Source organism: Sinohyriopsis cumingii, chromosome 5 (assembly GCF_028554795.1).
Source record: "Sinohyriopsis cumingii isolate HCF-2022 chromosome 5, ASM2855479v2, whole genome shotgun sequence".
NCBI classification, from domain to species: Eukaryota; Metazoa; Mollusca; class Bivalvia; order Unionida; family Unionidae; genus Sinohyriopsis; species Sinohyriopsis cumingii.
The window spans coordinates 19,830,962-19,842,411 of record NC_142965.1 but is presented as its reverse complement, the minus strand read 5'-3'; the positions used below and the strand labels follow the sequence as shown (position 1 = coordinate 19,842,411).

Genomic DNA, 11,450 nt, shown 5'->3' with positions numbered 1-11,450 from the left:
CGATAACTTCCAGTGATATGACAATGGTCTCTGACTCTATTATCGCCAAGCTTTTATTTATTATCACAGATTAAACATTTTTCTGCTTATGTAAATTATATATTGTCCTTGTGTAACAGCTTTTTTATACTTCCTCTTATTTCTTTTTGTTCTTCTATCAGAGTTTTTATTAACCATTTAGCTGGGTTTTCACCACAGTAATATTTTGTTTCTTTTGATAATTTATTATCAACTGAACGAACAACTTTGTAAGCGACAGCGCAGGGAATATGATTCTGTACTTTTGTTGCTGATGATATTCTAGGTTTCCAATTGGTCCTGCAACACTTTCGAAAACATTTTCTAAAACTGATTCAAAATCTGCGTAAATAATGAAACGAACTTGCATTTGGTGATTAAAATGTGAAAACTGCAGCACACCCTCATCTTTGTTTGGCAATGTTATTTGCTTGAACGTTAGAACAATATTCATGGTGTTTGTTTAATATTATTTCTGTCTTACAACCGTACAAGCAGCGATAGCATAAATATTTTTTATGCTGCGTCTTATTGTACTGTTCACCAACAAGACCGCTAATGTTCTTCATCCAGGCAATAATGTTCCTTGTAGAAATGCAGTTAATTGTGTTTTGGTTCACTATATTTACTTCATAATATGGGATAAACAGAAGTTTGTGAATCTTTCTCAACACCAAAAAACATTAATACTTAAATTTATTTGTTCCTCAGATTCTGGAATTGTTTTTCAGCAACAAGAAACACAATACCCTTTGAATGATAGTTCATTGATAATTTTTGTCTAATGTGATATTCTGTCAGGATTTCGAGCAGGAAACATCGTTACACTTTTCCTTCGAGCTTACCAACTTCATACATTTGTATAATTTCTGCATTTTAGAATGTAATACAGATAATTAGATCTCGACTAAATTCACAATCTGCAAAACCAGTAGGTGTAAATTTATTTATAAGGGGATACAGGGATGTTGGGGTTGGTTACGGAGTTTGGTTTTGTTAATATGGGATAATTGGGAAGTTGGGGTGAGGCTGGTAGGAAAGTTAATTTTGTTAATAAGTTGAAAAAAGTGAATTTGGCTGGGGTGGTAGCGAAGTTAGTTTTGCTTATAAGTGAATAAAATTATGTTTTATAACCTTCTTGTACATCATACCATGTGTGGTCAGTATGCAAGTTGGTAGTGGACACTAAAAAAAAGGTGTGATTGATAGTAAATGTAGAGAGTTGATAATAAGCGTCGGAGTGATGTATGTGACTGAGTATTGGGTAGTACATCACTGGGTATAAAACAGTAGATAATTGGGTGATGGACAGTAAACAGTATCGTACGACGCAATTACAGCTGATGATCAACGTAGGCCCATCTGCTAAAATCGCATTTTTTTAAAAAAAAAGTTACATAGCGCTAATGGCTTTCCGTAATATAGTGTACACTCCAGGATAAAAGGAAATACTGTGACTTGTCCTGAACTTCATGGGTGGCTGATCATATGAAATGCGCATTATGAGGTATTCTTTTCAGACTGGTATAATGTTTATACAACCTATTTGTTGGGGAAAATATGGGCATTTATTAGAAGCAGACAAATGTGACCTGATGTGCGATATAAGGGATGCGTTTAATTCTATGATTAAGGAAGTCTGTACTTTATACGCAGACCAATCTTGCATCAGGTCCATATGTATTTCAGATGGTGTGGCATATTTGTAATCAAATAATGGACTGGGAAAGCGAAGTTTCGTAAGTTTATTTTTTTCCCCAGGATTGTTAATGTCACGGTCATGTGTCAATATCCACAATTTCCGCCAACTAACATTAGATGGTCTAATGTTAACTTTGAATGATCGGCATTGGAAGGAACTCATTGTACCTCAGTCATTGTTTTTCTCTATATTCTTTAAAGAGATCGAGCTTTATGTAAAATGTAGGCAAATTTGACACATTTTCATAACTTACCTCAGCTTGCCCCCACCCTCCATATCTAAACTTCCCTGACACACATACAGTGTCAACTCGCAAATTTTTCACCACTACAGTTTGTTCGATCCATTCAAATTAATGATATAGATGTAAACCACCTATACTGCCACCGTGACATTATGGCAATCCGTTTGGGTTAATGCTCGTGTAATACATATACATTATTATAGGAGCCCCGAGTGGCCGAGTGGTCTAACTAAAGCGCTCTCCGTTACGGATCACTATCATCTCACCTCTGTCTGCGTGGGTTCGAGTCTCGGATTCGGCCAATGTGGGTATGTGACAAAGCTTGCCAGTAGCTTCTCGTGGGTCGGTGGTTCTTTCCGGGATTTTCCTGGGTTCTTCCTCCACCATTAATACTGGCTGCCATGTATAGCCTATCGTGTGGTGAAAAATGGCGTTAAACCTTACAACAACAACAACAACATTATTATAATTATAATGGAGATACCTGTTTTAAAATATATATATATAATATAAACAAGACCAACAGGTAGAATGTGTGACCGGTTTCGCTTTATTGCTTCATCAAACTGATGAAGCAATATATATATATATATATATATATATATATATATATATATATATATATATATATATATGTTTTGTCTTAGAGATATTTCTATTTTATAATAATAATAATAATAATAATAATAATAATAATAATAAGTCTAAAGAAGAAACTCATTTCTTCAACTGACCAACTGATGGGGATATCTCAGTTTTACAATGCTTAGTTATTTGCCTGAAATTAAATTTATTTTTGGAACAAATTGAGATATCTCAATTTACAGCCAAATGGAGATATGTATTGCATGTGAATGGGGTAAAATGACGGATCAGCTGTTTGCATGCTATAGAAATTATTTCATACTGTCATGTGATTAATGTAACTTTGTCATGTGATTAATGTAACTTTGGCGGTGATGGCTGCCCATTGCTATTTTTCATGTTGGTGTTATCATCTCTCTGCATACAGTCTCATCCAGAATCAACTGAAAATATTTAGCTGCAGACAACTAAATTTAAGTTAATCAACAAAAAAAGTTATTTTTTTTATTTTTCATTTTTTTAATTACTTATGAGCAGCATGCCATCTGGTGATGCTGAGCTGATAGAATACCTGCAGGGATCATAGTAAATTAGAATCTTGAAGCAAGTTCTTCAAAAGTTATATTGGGGAGGGGGGGGAACTATATATCTATCTAAATTACAACAAAATAGGAAAATCTCATTTTAAATGAGATATCTCTGCTTAAGTAAAGATAATTTCATTTGGAATTGAGTCAGCAATAAATAAAGATATCTACTTTGACTAGAGATATTTCTGCTAAAACACAAATCTTTCATTATTTGTAATAGATATATCTGTTGAAATGGACATATCTCCACTCTAAATAGAGGTGTCTCCATCTTTAAAGGATATATCAATATTAAAGATGTATAAATAAGTTAAATACTCCAGTGGTTTGCCATATGTCATCAATGTCAGCTATCATAACTTGATTTTGTATATGTATAATTTTATCAATCTCATAAATACATGTGAACATTACATTGCCTTTTGCATGTACATCAAAAGAGAGCAGTTGATAGCACCAGTGAACTAAGATATGAGCTGTAGATATGAACTTTGAGCTTAATTTGTAAATATATACTTTCCACAAGGTAAATAAAATTAGAAATAAGTTGATTATGAATTGTACAAAAAGCAGCAAAGAATGTATACTCTTACAAAAAATATTTTATGAAAAGATTAAATGGAAATGCAATAGATTAAAATCATAAAATTGAAACAGGGAAAGAGCAAGTTTTTCACATTGTCCGTTTGTGCTTACTTTTGGTTATATCAGAATTTTTTGTTTATTGCTGTTTGGCACCAATCATTATGCCTTTTATAAAACAAATCAGAAATTATGTGTTATGTATGTATGTCTCCTTGGTTCAGCTGTCCATCCATCATCTTCTTTGGTAACCTATGTAGTAAGAGGTACAGGCTTGAAACATTGCGCTATGGGGGTGGGGCCAGGGTGTGTGTCTGTGTTTGTTTTGAAATATTGTGAGTATTGATCTTATTGGTGGATGTATCAGCATTAATACCAGGACTATACCGTACATGATGGATTTTTTTAATAGCATGCTTGGGTCTTGCTCTTGGGATATAACTTGGAAAACTATTAAGATCCAAGCCTTAAATCCATGTAGCACAAATGAACTAGGGCCTCAAGGGAGAACAGTCCTTGACTAATGAGTCACCCTCTATAAATAAAGCATTATTATTATTATTATTATTATTATTATCATTATTATTATTATTATTATTATGTATATGCTTGAAGAACACGAGGAAATGCAATCGACATATCCAGAACAGACTCTGGACCATGCTTTGCTTAAGATCACCATCTTATAATCAGGTATAGTTTTGAAGGACACAAAACAAAATCAAACATTTATCTAACACAACCTGGGGGCAGGGACTTGCCCCAGGGTTATAATTTTGAAACTCTCATGGTTCCCTAACTACAACCATGTCAAGGTTTAAAGGCCATGAGGAGATAATAGTAGATGTATTATTGTTCCAGCCAGAAATTTCTTACAGAGGTGAGAAATGTGAGGGCACTTATCATCAGAAGGGGTCTTTGTAGATACCCATGATGATATTTACAATAATGAAAATTTGTATTGTCTTGTCAAATTGTAATCATACAAGTAGAATTTATATGGTAAATAAAATGCATCAATGGTAGCCATATTGAGAAACATTTAAATAAAAATAAAGAATCAAGAAAAAGAGCAAGTTTACAACTTATATTTTGTAAAGTGAATTGATTACATTGCACATGGCAGTATGTATGTAGTATACATGCAAACAACAACAATAACAAAATTATAATAATATTTCTTTGGTTCGAAAGAAAATATTAGAGTTGTAATTAAGTTCATATGATCACCAGTTTACATGGTGACTTAGCAGCAAAATTCATGTTTCAGCATAAATTATCACATTTGACCAAGTACAACCACTACTATAAATGCCTCTGGATCCCCATACCCTTGCCCCCTCCTTTGCCTTGTCATCTTTCAGTAAATTTTATGAGAGAGAGACCATTTTTGAATTGCTGTATATACTAGTAAGCTGTAACACTTATAACAGTAAGCTATCATGAAAATCACAATGATCTGTGCTTAATACTCAATGAATAAATTGTCACCTTTCGGCAGTTCATATCCTTAATAGAAATGGAGGCAGTCTAAGATAACAACCACCTTTCCATCTACAGTGTGTACTCAATAACCACCTTTCCATCTACAGTGTATACTCAACAACCACCTTTCCATCTACAGTGTGTACTCAATAACCACCTTTCCATCTACAGTGTATGCACAACTGATTGACAATAGTTAATGGGTGATTTGTATTGCTAGCCTTTTGAACATTGCAATGGGAGAGCCCATTGCAGATATGTATTTACACAAATATAATTAGTTTTGTTGTTAGGTGTTTCTTTACAGCTTGAGTGAAGGCCCCAAGTGGTCTAAAGCACTCTCCATTCCACATCACTGCCATTTCACTTCTGTCTGCATGGGTTCTAGTCTCAGGCTTGGCTAACGTGGGTACATGAGAAAGTTTTCCAGTAGCTTCTTGTGAATCGGTGGATCTTACAGGGGTTTTCCTAGGTTCTTCCTCCACCAGTTTTACTGGCTGCCATGTATAGTCTATCTCGTGCTGAAAAATGGCATTAAACCATACAACAATAACAACAACAACAAGAACAACAACAACAACAATAGCATGAGTGACAGTAAGACTGAGGAGACGGAAAATTGAATTAAGAATGAAACTGCAAGGTCAGCTTCCATAGAGTTTCGAATTAGGGGAGCAAAAATAACATACTCCATGATTGTTGCTGCAGGCCACTTTTAGTAACTTCAATAAAGATTACATATATAAATAAAACAGAATTCCAAAGGTGTACAAATGCATATCAAAGCTACTTCTATACTGGCATAGCTTCTCCATGCACATTTCATACATTCTTTGCCTACTTAATGAAGCTAAAGTGCTTGAAATTTTGGGTTCCGATTGCCACCACACAGAGAGAGCCAGACGCATACAGCGCTCTCTGTGTAGCCCAAATCAAAGATAGTTATTGAAGAAGCAATTATTATTACAGTTTGTAGCTTCACATGAGACAGTTGAAATCATTGTTGAAAATTGCTGGGTAGTTTGTGATCTGTGGCAGTTGTTTTTTTAGTTGGATTTTACTCCTGAACTCCCTACGCGTTGTCACGTTATAAGTAAGGAACAATACCAGATTGCAACATGTATATGCTAGACCCTGAGGCTAATTATTCGCTTCATAAATGTTGCGAGTGTAAGCCGACATAAAAAAGACAGATGGAAAGCCAGATGGAAAGCCAGTTGTATATAACATGGCCATAGGAACTTGTTACTGGCGCCTTATTCTGTGGCATGCAATTCACAGGTAAGTGGCATGAATTGCCGGTTTGGGCTCAAAAGAACATCAAGTGAGGGTCGTAAATCCACCCTTGACAGACTGCCGGGGAGGGGGCAATGTCTGCTAATTATGTAGACCATGGGTGAATTGACATCCACTCTGAATTGAGCAAGGCATGGCCACCATTGGAATCGCAAGTTTATATCTAGTGTCTTGAAACTAAACGTCAGTAGTTGCTAAACCATCTTGCGGTAATTACATAAGGAAGTTCTAAGCTAATCTGACATCATTTGAAATTGGCGGGAAACATTGTTATTCTGGGAATTACAAAGGAGCTTCGGAAAGGAAGCTTTTAGGGACTGGAGGAGCTGTAGGAGACAGAGAAGGGAAATACCCTGGTACAGTTGGTCCCGAGTCTCTGGGAGACAAGAAAAGGAGAGAACGGAAGTGGAGGATGTGGAAGGTTGAAGGACGTGGTTGTTGGACTGAAGGGGTACTGGGTACTAGTCAAGAAATACTACAGATGAGTAGAAACACAGGACAGGAGGAAAATCTATCACACTAAGTCAGATGATGAAATAGGCCATCACTTGGTCGAGTGAAAGACGAGTGATAGGGTTTGAATATTGAATTTCATTTGAGGAAGGATTATCTGTAATTGAATGGCATTAAATTTGTTGTTTATTTTTAATTTCACCTTTTGTGTATTCAGTAATTTAACAGTCAGCATCGGTGACTAGGGGCTTAGAGCTTTGCATCTCTATCACTACTTCAGTTTCTAACAAAAACGAGCCAAGGTGGGTCTTCTGTAATAATTAAAGATAATACTGGGAGCACCCCACCCCAACCTAAGGTAGTCTACAATGAAACCCCTTTACACATATAATCATAAAAATAGTTAAACAAGATTATTTTGTAGTTGAACTTTGAAAGTTAGGATTGGTCTTATGAGAGTGTGATTCATTTTTGAAAGCATAATGTTGAAATGCAGCTATCATCTATTGTAAGGAATGCCAAGGTTTGACATGACAACTAGTGTGGCCATTACATGCCAGAAATTATTTCCTATTGATGGTGAGCCTGAATAATTATTGTCATTGCTCAGATAAATTAAACATGATCTTTACTGAAGTATGCAAAACACTAGACTATCTGAAGTATGCATAACACTAGACTATCTGAAGTATGCATAACACTAGACTATCTGAAGTATGCATAACACTAGACTATCTAAAGTCTGCATGACCCTAGACTATCTAAAGTATGCATGACCCTAGACTATCATCCAGTCTATATAATGAGTGCAAAGATAAACATTAATGACACTCATATCATCTTCAAAACTCCCAGTGAACAATTGAGTGCATCAAAGTCAGTACATATAGGCTTGTGCAGTACTCCATACATTACACACAGGCTAGTGCTGCATTCCATATTCTACACATACAGGTTAGTGTTGTACTCCATATACTGCACATACAGGCTGGTGGTGCACTCCATATACTACACATACAGGCTAGTGATGCACTTCATATACTACACATACAAGTTAGTGCTGCACTCCATATACTACACATACAGGATAGTGCTGTACATCATATACTACACATACAGGCTAGTGCTGTACTCCATATACTACACATGCAGGCTAGTGCTGTACTCCATATACTACACATACAGGATAGTGCTGTACATCATATACTACACATACAGGCTAGTGCTGTACTCCATATACTACACATAAAGGATAGTGCTGTACTCCATATACTACACATACAGGATAGTGCTGTACTCCATATACTACACATACATGCTAGTGCTGTACTCCATATAATATATATACAGGCTAGTGCTGTACTCCATTTACTACACATTAAGGCTAGTGCTGAACTCCATATACTACACATACAGGCTAGTGCTGTACTCCATATACTACACTTACAGGCTAGTGCTGTATTCCATATACTACACATACAGGCTAGTGCTGTACTCCATATACTATACATACATGTTAGTGTTGTACTCCAGAGACCAACAAATGGTGACACATAATTCATGACTAAATAATCATTTTCAGAAAGTGGATGTGAACTGAATTTTGAATTTGTTTTATAATGGAATTTAAAGACAGAAACTGTGAATTTGTATGCCGACATTTGTGGGGGTATGGATTATTCCTATTATCCATCCATCTGTTACACCTTAGCTAAGGTTAATTTAGCCCACCATCCATCTGTCATGCCTTGGTGAAACCAGGTTTGACTTTAGTCCACCATCAGTCTGTCATGCCTTCATTAAGGTTTGTTGTTAGCCCATTATCCATTGGTCAAACCTTGGTTAAGGTTTGTTGTAAGTACACCATCTATCTCTCATGCCTTGGTTAAGGTTTGTGCTTAAGCCCACCATCCATCTGTCTCACCTTAGTTAAGGTTTGCATTTAGCCCACCATCCATCTGTCATGCCTTGGTCAAGCCAGGTTTGACTTTAGTCCACCAGTCTGTCATGCTTTGATTAATGTTTGTGTTGAGGCTTTAGTCCACCATCCATCTGTCATGCCTTGGTTAAGGTTTATTTCTAGCCGAATTCAAGTACTCTGGTTGGGTATCTGTGTCCCATGAACAAGTTGTGTTTTCTTTATTTATGTGATTGGAATTGAGTGGTGATGATGTATGAAAATGCTAAGTTTGCCTCTTTTTTTTGAGAAGTGTAAGATATTCTTTTTTGGAAACATTTATATTATTTTAATTTATTTGAAATATTTTAGCCATTTTCTTAGATAACGTATTCAGTAGTACAAGGCTGCATTCTTTTGTTGCTCCTTTTGGGACCCTAATCCTAACCCCTTAGGGACCATAAATCCCCACTCACTGGCACCCATTGAGACCCTAACTCTAACCCCTTTGGGGCTATAAATGACACTTATTCAACAGCAAAATCTGCCCACCACTGTCTGGTAGTTTGACAGGTGTCTTGATACATGCTGAATGTGATAGTGATATATACAATGTACCCATGATAGTGATATATACAGTGTACCCATGATAGTGATATATACAATGTACCCATGATAGTGATATATACAATGTACCCATGATAGTGATATATACAATGTACCCATGATAGTGATATATACAATGTACCCATGATAGTGATATATACAATGTACCCATGATAGTGATATATACAATGTACCCATGAGAGTGATATATACAATGTACCCATGATAGTGATATATACAATGTACCCATGTAGTCAGCCTTATTTTTGGCTGCTTTGGATATAGCAAAGCATGGTCACATGCCATTATGAGTGAATGTCACTGTCATATGAAATAAAAGATCAAGAACACAAAAAGAGTTCAAGGATGGCTTAGTTTTCTTTGTTTCTAATGCAGTCTTGGCTGTTCTCAAGAAAAGGAATAGTGTGCTCTTGACACGTATGTAACCCAGGTGATGCATTCTATGCATTCAGTTAAAAAAACTCAACTCTTTAGTTGCACCTTCAGGTCATTTGTAGTATTTACTCAACTCATTAGTTACATTTGAGGTCATTTGTAGTATTTACTCAACTCATTAGTTACATTTGAGGTCATTTGTAGTATTTACTCAACTCATTAGTTACATTTGAGGTCATTTGTAGTATTTAGTCAACTCATTAGTTGTGACTTGAGGTCATTTGTAGTATTTACTCAGCTTTTTAGTTGCACCTTGAGGTCATTTGTAGTTTTTAGCTTGCTACTCTGGAGTCCCTGAAACATGACCAAAGGTCAGAATTACTAACATTTCTGTTAAGAGGATAGGTGGGTAGGGGTTTGTGGAGGGTAGAGGGTGTAATAGCTTGGCTGATGACCTTTTTTGATATAGAAGGATTGGTTACAGAATAGCATTGTGATATAGAAGGATGGGTTACAGTATAGCATTGTGATATAGAAGGATGGGTTACAGTATAGCATTGTGATATAGAAGGATGGGTTACAGTATAGCATTGTGATATAGAAGGATGGGTTACAGTATAGCATTGTGATATAGAAGGATGGGTTACAGTATAGCGTTGTGATATAGAAGGATGGGCTACAGTATAGTGTTGTGATATAGAAGGACTGGTTACAGAATAGCATTGTGATATAGAAGGATGGGTTACAGTATAGCATTGTGATATAGAAGGATGGGTTACAGTATAGCATTGTGATATAGAAGGATGGGTTACAGTATAGTGTTGTGATATAGAAGGATGGGCTACAGTATAGTGTTGTGATATAGAAGGATTGGTTACAGAATAGCATTGTGATATAGAAGGATGGGTTACAGTATAGCATTGTGATATAGAAGGATGGGTTACAGTATAGCATTGTGATATAGAAGGATGGGTTACAGTATAGCATTGTGATATAGAAGGATGGGTTACAGTATAGCGTTGTGATATAGAAGGATGGGCTACAGTATAGTGTTGTGATATAGAAGGATGGGTTACAGTATAGCATTGTGATATAGAAGGATGGGTTACAGTATAATATTGTGATATAGAAGGATGGGTTACAGTATACCGTTGTGATATAGAAGGATGGGTTACGGTATAATGTTCTGATATAGAAGGATGGGTTACAGCATAATGTTGTGATATATAAGGCTGGGTTACAGCATAGCATTGTGATATAGAAGGAAGGGTTACAGCATAGCATTGTGATATAGAAGGATGGGTTACAGTATAATGTTGTGATATAGAAGGATGGGTTACAGTATAGCATTGTGATATAGAAGGATGGGTTACAGTATAGCATTGTGATATAGAAGGATGGGCTACAGTATAGCATTGTGATATAGAAGGATGGGTTACAGTATAATGTTGTGATATGGAAGGATGGGTTACAGTATAGCATTGTGATATAGAAGGATGGGTTACAGTATAATGTTGTGATATGGAAGGATGGGTTACAGTATACCATTGTGATATAGAAGGATGGGTTACGGTATAATGTTCTGATATAGAAGGA

General features: G+C 36.0%; 1 protein-coding gene across 4 annotated transcripts in view; it reads left to right on the top strand.

The window, feature by feature from the left end:
* The first annotated feature begins 1,508 nt into the window (after positions 1–1,508).
* LOC149798736 (unconventional myosin-XVI-like) overlaps positions 1,509–11,450 on the top strand; it is a 480,183-nt gene continuing 470,241 nt past the window's right edge. The window contains exon 1 of one of the 4 annotated variants that reach the window (XM_089957605.1): positions 1,509–1,525. The gene's annotated coding sequence lies outside the window, so the exon portion shown is untranslated. Of the gene's footprint in view, positions 1,526–1,599; positions 1,758–11,450 lie in introns of those variants that run through there. The other 3 variants (XM_089957606.1, XM_089957604.1, XM_089957607.1) reach the window with 3 other exon arrangements.